Below are 12,685 nucleotides of genomic sequence, written 5' to 3'. Positions count from 1 at the left end.
GGCAGGTGGATTCTTTACCACAAGTGCTACCTGTAAGCCAGTGGATGGGCCAAATCAAACTAAACTGTCCTCTGCATCCAAGTAAACAGCACACATCTGGCACATCATAGCAAGTTAAAAAATATTTTATGAAGAAATGAATATAATATGGATGAATGAAGATATCATGAGACATTGCCCTGAATTCCCAAGGTGATTGCTCCCAGACTTAATAGTCTTATAACACAAGTATGAAATCAAAACACTTACCTTTTTTACTCCTGGAAAACTAAACATCAGTTTTTCTTTACTTTGGCATTCTGCTTTCAGAGGAAAATAGCATTAATGACTTGTTGGGAGTAATATGAACCCAGAATTCTTTTGTCCTTAGTGCTGGGAGAGCAGGCACAGCCCTGGTGTCAGAGCCATTTTTGAAGCTGGTCTCCATTGCAGGTCAGCATCTCCAATTCTAAGTCTTCAGTGTGTGTTTCTACAGCTTCAGTGAAGCAAACATCCTCAGGACAGTCCCCTGAGAAGTTATGACTGTTGTGCTGTGGAGGTTTGTCCTGATTTTAGATGCTCAAGGCAATAAATAAAATAGAGTCAAATACCCTCCAGGGATTTCCATTTCTCAGGGAACAAGCTCTTGAGAAAAGAAGCAATTGCAGTTGGCATTTCCCAAACTGTTAAAATTTTTCTTTCAAGAGGGAATCTTTGTTAATTCTGAACAATTCATGATAAAGATTAGTTCACAGGGTCTCCTGAGGACTTTTTTTTTTTTTTTTTTAAAGTGCAGATCCTGTTCCAGCAAGTCTGAAGGGGATTTGAGATTCTATTTCTTATAAGCTCCTAGTCAATGCTTTCCCTTCAGTGTCAGCAGTGTGAATAGCAGGTTTTAGAGGATCAGGACATACCCTGACAAGTCATCTTATTGTTAAGAAGGCTAAAAATGTTAAAAAGTTAAATATTTCTTCATTGCAAAAAAATATATATATTTAATTTGTCTTATGTAGAGGTAACATGGGGCTTCCCAGGTGGCACTAATGATAAAGAAATTGTCTGCCAATGCAGGAGATGTAACAGACATGGGTTAAATCCCTGGGTTGGTAAGATCCTGTGAAGGAGGGCATTGCAACCCACTTAGACATTCTTGCCTGGAGGATCCCATGGACAGAGGAGCTTGGTGGGCTACAGTCTATGGGGTTGCAAAGTCAGAAGCAACTTAGCAGGCACACATAAGTAATGTAAATAATTGATGCAAAAGTCAAATCTATATAAAACTGGAATTTGGGGTAGTGGGGTAAGAGTTCAGAATATTAATCAAATATGTGATTTTTTTTTCAGGTAGTCATTTAAAATAATTCTACTTGTTAAACTGTATATTTAATGAAATATTTTCTTTTTAGGGACCTATGTTTCAAGTCCCTTCTTTTTTCTTGTATACTTTTATTTTTTTCCCTAAAACTGGAATAATTGGAAATAATCTTAGATTGCAACATGAGTCAAGAAAGTTAAACTGGAAACACACATCAGGAAGTTCTTATGAAATGTGGTTAAATGTATTTGCTTGGTCTTTTTCGAAGGACTTTACAGTTGACTTTTATAGTGTTTTTCAAATATGGCTGTATATTTTAAATCATCAAGGGATATTTTTAAACCTCAATAACAAGGGGACGATAGAGGATGAGGTGGTTGGATGGCATCACTGACTCAATGGACATGAGTTTGAGTAAACTCCAGGAGTTGGTGATAGACAGGGAGGCCTAGCGTGCTGCAGTCCATGGGGTTGCAAAGAGTCAGACACGACTGAGCGACTGAACTTAACTGAACTGAGCCAAGTTGTACCCCATATCAATTAATTCAAAACCTTAGATGCAAAACCTTAAGCTTTGTCTGGAAATAGATATATTTTTAAAAACAATTAAAATTTAGTGTGCACAGGAATAGCCTAGTGATCTTGTTTAAATGTAGATTCTGATTTAGCCACTCTCATATATCACTTGAGATTATGCAGTTTTTACTAGCTTGCAGTTTTTACCTTACCAGTACATGGAACACTCTGAGAAACAAGGTTGTATATGATCTCTTATTTTTAATCTCTCCCACTATAATTCTTTCAGATTCAAGCAGGGGCTCCATGTACATACATCAGAAAGTTTCTTTTAAGTTTGGAATCGCAGTGGCCACAGGATTCTGGGATGATATTAAGGGTTCTAGGTTTCTGGGGTGATATCTTATAGGAATGGAGTCTGTGATTGACAATTACTCCATTATGCTGAATAAAAGAAGAGAGAAAGAGAGCTGGGGCTTGGGTAAGGACAAAAATAGAAAGAATATAAACTGGCCTTTATAAATTATTATATGATCATAAAAATTATTTAAAGACTCATAGACGTTATTGTTTCAATTATCTCAGTGTATATGTATTGACAGGAGAAAAATATATATATAATATTCATTTATTTATCATGTATATATAAATATATAAGTACACAAAGATAAAGACAAAGAGTCATAGAGTTTGAGTTTTATGCTGACTTATGTGACCCATTTCTGCCATGGCTTCTATTCTAGAGTTAGTGAGCTTCATCATAAGAGTTCCACTGTTATCCATTCTTTTATTTACTATTGTAAGCTAGGCACTTGCATTTATCCTCATGGTTTCTTGAACCTTCAACACGCTTCACTCTGTCATGTCTAAATAGTCAGTTTTTCAAAAATCTCCACTATCACAGTCATGCACTATCTTTCTTAGAATAATAAAAAAAAAAAAAAAGTGGCTGCTGACTTGTTTCCTTGAATTCAGCCTTGTCTTTCCATCCGTCCTCTACACAACCTAAGAGTGATTTTATTGACATTCAAAACTCTGTCACTTCCCTATTTAAAAAAACATTTAGTAACTCCCTTCACACACACACACCACACACAAAAGGGTGACGTTTTACAGTGATCCACATACGATTCATGAACCGTCTGCTATTTACTTTTCAAGCTTGGTAGAATTATCATATCATGTGAAATATGGCCTGTTTTTTGTGGGTCTGCATAGGGTTTTCTTCTCTAGTGAGACCATTTCCTGTCACCCAGTCAATGTTTTACTTAAGAGCCTAAGCCCCAGTAGCTCAAGGAGCTATCCGCCAGGACCCTTACTATTTGTCCTCTGTTAATCCATTTGTGCTTGTTGGGAAAAGCACTGGGCTAGGAATCATGCCTACGACAGGAGCTGTGACTGTAGCCATCTCCCCTCTTTTATATGACTGGCTTCCCAGGTGGCTCTAGAGGTAAAGAATCCCCCTGCCCATGCAGGAGATAGAGATGAGGGTTTGGGAAGATCCCCAGAAGTAAAAATGGCACCTAACCCCACTATTCTCACCTGGAAAATTCCATGGACAGAGGAGCCTGGTGGGCTACAGTCCATGGGGTTGCACAAGGTCAGATATGACTAAGCAAATAAGCCCATATGACTGATGAAAATTAAGTCAAATGGTAAATATGAGTGTTCTTTTAAAATGATTATCTGATATTGAATGAATGTTTAATACAATACAGGGAGGTAGTTATATTTATGGGCTTCCCTGGTGGCTCAGCAGTAAAGAATCCACCTGCCAATTCAGGAGACATGCATCTTCCAATACATTGGGAAGATCCTCTGGAAAGATCCTCTGGAGAAGGAAATAGTAACCCACTCCAGTACTCCCGCCTGGGAAATCCCATGGACAGAGAAGGCTGGCAGGCTACAGTCCATGGGATTACAAAGAGTTGAACAGAGCTTAGTGAGTAAAAACCAACAAAGTTATATTATATATTTTGTCCAATATTAGGATTTTATAAGTAAACACTGCAACTTGTTATATTAGGTGAATAGGCAGCACACGATCTAAAGGACATTGATATGGCAACAATTAATAGGATGCTTTAAACTAGGAAAAGACAGAAGATAACTATTTAGAATAACAAAAGAATTTATAATTATAAAGACCCACAATCAAAAAGCAATAATATGAGGGAAAAGAAGAAATGTTTTAAAGAGAACACAGCATGAAATGGCAACTCTATGAATTATGGAACAAAAGAGCATTAACATACATCAAGACTATATATTGTCACCCTGCTTATTTAACTTATATGTGGAGTACATCATGTGAAATGCTGGGCTGGATGAAGCACAAGCTGGAATCAAGATTACTGGGAGAAATACCAATCACTTCATATATGCAGATGACACCACCCTTATGGCAGAAAGCAAAGAACTAAAGAGTCCCTTGATGAGGAGAGTGAAAAAGCTGGCTTAAATCTCAAAGTTCAAAAAACTTAAGATCATGGCATCTGGTCCCATCTCTCCTTTCATGGCAAATAGATGGGGAAACAGTGGAAACAGTAGGAAACTATTTTCTTGGGATCCAGAGTCACTGCAGATGGTGACTACAGCCATGAAATTAAAAGACACTTGCTCCTTGGGAGAAAAGTTATGACCAACTTAGACAGCATATTAAAAAGCAGAGACATTACTTTGTCAGCAAAGGTCCACCCAGTCAAAGCTTTGGTTTTTCCAGTAGTCATGTATGGATGTGAAGCTGGACTATAAAGAAAGGTGAGCACTGAAGAATTGATGCTTTTGAACTGTGGTGTTGGAGAAGACTCTTGACAGTCCCTTGGACTGCAAAGAGATCAAACCAGTCAATTCTAAAGGGAATCAGTCCTGAATATTCATTGGAAGGACTGATACTGAAGCTGAAACTCCAATACTTTGGCCACCTGATGCAAACAACTGACTCCTTGGAAAAGACCCTGATGGTGGGAAATATTGAAGGAAGGAGGAAAAGGGGATGACAGAGGATGAGATGGTTTGATGGCATCACCAACTCAATGGACATGAGTTTGAGAGGCTTCCAGGAGATGGTGATAGACAGAGAAGCCTAATGTGCTGCAGTCCATGGGATTGCAAAGAGTTGGACACGATTGAGTGACTGAAGTGAACATGAAATGGCAACTGTATAAGTTATGGGACAAAAGAGCATTAACAACATGAAAGTGATATAACTCAGCAGGATATTTGGCTTTCATGAACAGTTGCTTTATAAATAGCTATAGTGTTATTAATATAAAGGTAAGACAATGTTTGGCTGCTTTTATAAATATGTTCATATCAGTTATAATTTGAATCTCTTTAATGACTCTCTACTGTGAAATGCTGCAATAAATCTCCATATTTGCATTTTTTGCTTTGGCCAGTACAGTTTGAAAGATTTTTATTATTTTCATTATCTCAAAGGAAATAAAACTGAAAGTAGCATAGAAGACATCTAGAGGAAAGAAACACTGTCTTTTAGGAAAGTGATGATGCTTGATATATAGAAGGGAATTCTCAGGGAGGCATTGGACTTACTCACAATCTTCTTGTGCAAAAGTACCACTTATTATGTCTGCTCTATCATTTATTATGTTGGGGACTGTGGCATATGAACAAATGAAATAACCTTCCATTTCTTCTCTCCAAGGGAAAACAATACTAGAATTTGTCCTGAAGGAATGTAGTAAATACAGCTATAAATTTAAAATACTGGGCATAGTGCTTTATGCACCATACAATAATATGGTGATTTTCACCATAATCATCATAAGCATTGTTGTTCTTCCTAGATATACTATCATTAAAAATAAAACTAAGCTCCATTAATATTCAATAACTTTTTAAATTTTATTATTGTATTTCTCCTTATATAATCATTGTAATGTATGTTCAAAGAAGTAGCCAGAAGGAGAATTTTGGAGGTGAATTATATAGAGACGTATCAATAAATTTCCAAAAACTTGAAAAGTAAATATAACACACTGCTTATCTAAGCAAACCAAAGGACTTCTATAACATCATGCTATTGATTCTATTTATATACATTTTCCTCTTTCCAGAACTTTCTTCAGAACAAATTTAACATCCTTATTCTGCAGACTGTAAATCAGAGGACTTGGCAGGGGAACAAGGCAGGTATAAAACACAGAGGACACTTTTCCTTGATCCATAGAGCTCACAAATGATGGCTGCAGGTACATGAATGCTGCAGATCCAAAGAAAACAGCAACAGCTGAGATGTGAGAGCTGCAGGTGCTGAAGCTTTGGACCTGCCCTCAGTGGGCTGGATTTGGACGATGCTGGAGAGGATGAAGATGTAGGATGTAAGGATGGTTAAGGCAGGAGTCAGGATGTTAAATTCACTCAAGACTAGAACCAATAATTCATTGATATAGATTCTGGGACAAGATAGCTCCAAGAGTGGAAAGAGATCACAGAAGTAATGTTCTTGTTCTGATGGGCAGGGCCATGCTCAGACTTTACTTTCATTACCAGTCACATCCACAGCTGGGTATTGTTTTTGCTTTGGCTCCATCCCTTCATTCTTTCTGGAGTTATTTCTCCATTGATATCCAGTAGCATATTGGGCACCTACTGACCTGGGGAGTTCATCATTCAGTGTTCTATCTTTTTGCCTTTTCATACTGTTCATGGGGTTCTCAAGGCAAGAATACTGAAGTGGTTAAGTACACACTTAATAGTATATATACTTATTATGAGTTTATTTTTAATTCATTTTTCTTTTCTATTAGACTGTAAACTCAATACAGTATTTGGCACAGTTCCTGACTTACAACAAATACCAATAAACACGTGCTTTTAATAAAAATATTGAAAGAAATTTAGAGATAGGTTAGAGACTAAACACAAGTCAATGAAATGCTTACACTGCCTGAGTTGAAGTGAGTAAACAAGGAAGTCTTTGCCATCATTTTATTAGAAGGAACAAGTAGATGAATCAGGAAATCTCTGTTCATGAGGGAGTGTGAATATTAGAGTGATGACAGGTAGAGATAGATAAATAACTATGAGCGTCTCTAAATGCTGTGAGAGGGAGCCAAATTAAAGGACTCTAAATTTTAATAGTTAAGAGTTGGGATTCAGACACAGCACAAATGCTTTCCAAGATGTCAGTACCTTGTATTTTTCTTCCCTATTTTTCTAAGAGAAAAAATTATTCTCATGATTCTGCTGGATAGTTCTGAGTCCTCACCTTGCATGACTCCTTGTTGTTGAGGGTCAGGGTCTAATAGTCTCTATTGTGAATCATTGGTCCTGACCTCTGAACATGTCAGCAGCCTTCTGTAAAAGTTGGTTGATATGAATGATGATTTTATACTCTCTGGTACTGATGTTAAAAGTCTGATGGGGAACAAATAATGATAATGATCTCCCACTAGAATTTTGTCTCACAAGTATCAACTCTTCAGAAATAATCAGAATTTCTCTTTTCCCCATTGACTCACTACTGTTTAATAGATATGACGCCTCGCTTTTATCAGATTATGTATTGTAAACAAGGATGTGATAGGTTTTGTTTGAGCTCCAGGGACTTCTCTGTCAAGCTAATTTACAGTTCAAAACTTTAGGAAATTTTAAAGACATACACTAAAGGAATTTTCTAAAGTAATTGCCCACGAGGAATAAGTAGAAAATCAGAAGGGAAAACCTTTATGTGTCAGATTTGAAACTTTTTGTTCTCATTTATCTCTGCTAATTCTATTTAGACTATTCGTAAGACTAGACACATATTAAGAGCAATATTCAAAAAAAATTTTTTTTTTTTACTTTACAATGTGTGGTCTGCCTCAGCGGGATATTGACACCCCATGAAAAGTTTTTTAAAAGACTCACCAGAAAACTGATGACTTAATTTTCCTCTACTACTAAAAGGGAAATGGTGAGGGAAAATATAGAGATATATGTTTTATATATACTTCTTAATATGCTGTCTAGGTTAATCATAGCTTTTCTTTCAAGGCACAAGTATCTATTAATTTTGTGGCCACAGTCACCATTCGCATGGATTTTGGAGCCCAAGAAAATAAAATTTGTCACTGTTTCCACTTGTTCCCCATCTATTTGCCATGAAGTGATGGCACCAGTAGCCAAGATCTTAGTTTTTTAGATGTTGAGTTTAGAAAGAATTTTACCACTCAATGCTATTTAAACTGGAATAAAAGAATTACAAAATCACAGTTATAGACCTCATGAAATTTGAAACTTCATACTAAGGAGGTCTAATACTTAACATAATGAAACATAATATGAAAATAAAACTGGAGAAAACTCAGAGAAACATACTTTGGCCACCTGAGGCAAAGAGTCAACTCATTGGAAAAGACCCTGATGCTGGGAGAGATTGAAGTAAGGAGAAGGGGATGACAGAGAACAAGATGGTCAATGGTTGGATGGCATTGCCAATTCAATGGACATGAGTTTGAGCAAACTCCAGGAGATGGTGAACGACAGAGAAGTCTGGCATGCTGCAGTCCTTGGGATCATAAAGAGTCCTTGGACACGACTGAGTAACTGAACAACAATAGAGAGACATACAAATTTGAATGGGTCTCCTAATGGATTGAGAACTAGGGAACATTAGCTGCAACATCTTGGAATTTTTATTAACTTCAAATTATCTTGTCTATTACTTATTAGTTCTGACCTAATCACCAAATAATTCACCTCTTAGAGTCCTAATAATATATATTTGTTGGAAAACAATGTACTAACACCTATTACAAAGGGATCAATTAAGGATAGAGTTTTTTCTATTAAATATATTCTAGATAATTATGAATTGGGATTTCTTGGCAGTCCAAATGACTGATATGCCATTATGATATTGGCTCTTTTCATATATGTTTTGCACAGTCTAGAATTTTTTTCAGTGCAAATTTGACATCCGTATTTCGTAGGGGGTGGATCATGGGGTTTAGCATGGGCAAAATAATGATATAAAACACAGAGGACACTTTCCCTTGGTCTGTAGAGCTGACTGATGATGGCTTCAGGTACATGAATGCAGTAGATCCATAGAAAATAGCAACAGCTGAGATGTGAGAGCTGCAGGTGCTGAAGGCTTTGGACCTGCCCTCCTTGGAGTGGATTTGGAGGATGCTGGAGATGATGAAGATGTAGGAAGCAAAATAACTAAGGCAGGAATCAAAATGTTAAATGCACTTAAGAATATAACCAATAATTCATTAACATAGATGCTGGAACAGTATAGCGCCAAAGGTGGGAAGAGATCATAGAAATAATGGTTAACCACATTGTTCTTGCAGAAAAGGAGTCCCAACATAAATCCTGTATGGATTGTGGATCCAGTGATGCCCAAAATATAAACTCCCACTGTGAGGCAGAAGCAGATGTAATAAGACATGGTGATGTTGTAAAGCAAGGGGTTGCAGATGGCAGCATAGCGGTCATATGCCATTGCAGCCAACATGTGACTTTCTGCAATAGCAAAAATGATGAAGAAATAAAGTTGAGTGATGCATTCAGGATAGGAGATAATATTCTTCTCTGTCACAAAGCTCACCAGCATTTTGGGCGTAATGACAGTGGACTGACAGAGATCAATAAAGGACAAGTTGGTGAGGAAATAGTACCTGGGGGTGTGCAGGTGAGAACTGAGCCCAGTCAGTGTGATCATGCCCAGGTTCCCCACCACCGTGACCACATAGATTCCTAGGAAGAGGAGGAAAAGGGGCAGCTGGAGTTGTGGCTGTTCTGTGAGCCCAGCGAGGATAAACTCAGTCACTGAGGAGTGATTTCCAGGGCCCATTATCTTCTCAATCAGTCCTATGTTGAAAGAGAAAATGAGTAGATTTTATGCCCATGTGTGCATGTGTGTGAGTGTCTGTGGGCACGTGTGCTCCTGTGAGTGGGTACTGGGGAGAGCAATTCTCGGAGGGTCATTGTTTGATCCCTCATAAAAAGAGACTCATGATGCAGGGATCTCCTGAGTCTCTCCCGCTCCTCTGAGACAAACAATGATCCTAGTTTAATCAGAGGAAAAATATACAAACTTCATGAAATTTATAATTAAGATACTTCATAACATTTTAAGAGAAAACACCAACCCATAGATTTTTAAAATGAGAGTTAACAGTACTATTGAGACCTCTGAGGACTTTTTCTTTCTTCCCATGTTCTTTATGTATGTCTTAATAATATTCATGTAAAATGGCATTGTATTTTTTTTCATCTTTTAGGATTTTTTTTATTTTATTTTTTAACTTTACAATATTGTATTGGTTTATTTCACTGGGAATATATGAGTAGTGTGTGCTTTCTCTAATAAATTAACAGATGATTCATAAATCTATGAAAAGTAATTGTATTATTCTCAACTATTTTCCTTATTAGAATCATAACCCAGAATATCTAAAGGAATGGGAAACTATATCATTTCACCTGAGATCTATGGCTTTAATGTCCCAACTTTCTTCTCCCAGGACTTTGATTCCAGAAGGCAGAAACTTAACTTCATGGCAGACTTCATACTTACACCTCAGTGGCATTTCCAAACTCAGGAACCTTCCTTCTTTATTCTAATTTTGACAATCTTGTGGTTCAGAACATAATGACCTCAATATAGGTCATGTACTCCACCACTGTGACCAGGGGAATCAATGTATAAAATTTATTCCATGCAATTTGCACTTCATGGTTAATGGAAAGGGTGAGAAACTATTTATATTCCCCCAAAATATAAGATGCCTTTTTGAAGACAAATATTCGGTCTCATTTATTCTGGTCTTTTTTTATCAATACAATCATATATTTTGCAGATGTTCACTATGAAATTCAAAGATGATAGAGATGTGGATTAGTAGAGTACACAAAAATACAATTAGAAATTTTAATTTAAATTCAGCATTTGTTAACTGTGGGAGGTGTTCTTTGTTTAAAAATCAACTCACTCTTAGTTTACACTTGTACAGATAATGAGCAGATTCTATAAAATGAAAATTCATAATCTTACTTAAAACTCAAGCAATGGTTGGATTAATGTGTTCAGTTCAAGGTGAAATGCTTTATGTGACAGGAAAAAAATTGGAAAATTTCAGAAAAATGATCAAATATTTCCCATATTAGAATGCTGAAATAACTGAGGATGCTTTTCCAGCAAAATACTTATGTGACACCTGATAGTTATCTTATAGTTCAACATATTGCTTTATTTAAGAGTTATTGGGTTTATTTTAATATCATCAGAACAGTGAAGAAAAATTACTGCTTGAAACTGTTGGAAATATTTGGTTTCACAGCAAAACAAACACTCCAACCATCAAAATACCCAGATCTTACAATAAAAATGTTGATTTCATACTGAATAACTAGTTACTTAGCAGGCATTTTTAATAACAATAAACACTTGATGCTTGTATTAAATAATCTTTAACATCTCAGTTTCACTGTTTCATGATTTTAGAATTTTTATAAGAATCTGCTTGCAATGCAGGAGACACAGGAGACTCGGGTTTGATCCCTGTGTTGGGAAGATCCCCTGAAGTAGGAAATTGCAAAACACTCCAGTATTCTTGCCTGGAGAATCCCATGGACAGAAGAGTCTGGTGGGCTATAGTCTATGAGGTCACAAAGAGTTGGACATGACTTAGCGACTGAACACACACATGTAAGCCCTGATACTGTTAGAATTAGTGCATTGAAACCTCCCTGAATCCCATACTTGCCACATGACCTTCAGATGATCAGGTCTGCTCTCCAACACTGAAAAAGAAAAAAATCTGTTTCATGTGAAAATTAAGTAAAATGATTCTTATGAAGAGCTTAGCCCAGTCCCTAGCTTTTGGTAAGAAAATGTCAATGTTATTTTACTGTTAATCTATTCAGCTTCTCTCTATAATATGCTTTATTTGGCCAACATTTTTATTCTTTAATCATGGCAAGAGTTTTAAGTTTTCTTTTCCTTAGCATATCTTCTTGTTGCTCCTTTCTACATTAACACATATGGTAATACAGAGATTTGAAATATTTTGCTGAATATTAAATTTTTAAATTATGAATATTTTCCATGGTCTCCAAATAAAGTCAAGCCAAATTCTTTGTCATTCCAAGATTCATAACATCTGACAAGAAAAGTTTTCTTTATAATGTCCCAACAGGTTTCACATGATTTAATTATTTCACAAAACAGCATAATAGGCTCACAGTTTTGAATCAACAAAGTCCTTTAGCTCTTCTCACTCTACTCCCTTTATCTTATAAAATGTAATTGACTTTAAAGACCCTTTAGTTAAGGACTTTAACAGTGGAAGCCCCAGTTAATAAGATTTTCTATGTGCCCATGAATATATTTATTATGTTATAGTTAGTACATAAATAAATTTGTATCAATTATTATGGGTTATGTACCGATTTTACTTCTGCACTAGAGTGTTCACTCAATACAGTGTTTGGCATGGTGCATTACATACAGCAAGTACCAATAAACAAGAGTTTTTAATAAAATCATTTGAAAGATGCTTCAGTTCAGTTCAGTTCAGTCACACAGTCTTGTCCGACTTTGCGACCCCATGAATTGCAGCACGCCAGGCCTCCCGGTCCATCACCAACCCCCAGAGTTCACCCAAACTCATGTCCATTGAGTCGGTGATGCCATCCAGCCATTTCATCCTTTGTCGTCCCCTTCTCCTTCTGCCCCCAATCCCTCTCAGCATCAGAGTCTTTTCCAATGAGTTAACTCTTCACATAAGGTGGCCCAAGTATTGCAGTTTCAGCTTTAGCATCATTCCTTCCAAAGAAATCCCAGGGCTGATCTCCTTTAGAATGGACTGGTTGCATCTTCTTTCAGTCCAAGGGACTCTCAAGAGTCTTCTCCAA

The 12,685-nt window shown here is 36.7% G+C and overlaps 1 pseudogene; it reads right to left on the bottom strand.

Moving 5' to 3' along the window:
* Nucleotides 1–8,685: 8,685 nt before the first annotated feature.
* Nucleotides 8,686–9,620, bottom strand: LOC104980769 (annotated as a pseudogene).
* Between the last annotated feature and the right edge of the window lie 3,065 nt (nt 9,621–12,685).

This window comes from Bison bison, unplaced genomic scaffold, assembly GCF_000754665.1.
Source record: "Bison bison bison isolate TAMUID 2011002044 unplaced genomic scaffold, Bison_UMD1.0 scf7180017864506, whole genome shotgun sequence".
NCBI classification, from domain to species: Eukaryota; Metazoa; Chordata; class Mammalia; order Artiodactyla; family Bovidae; genus Bison; species Bison bison.
This window is presented reverse-complemented; position numbering and strand designations above follow the sequence as displayed.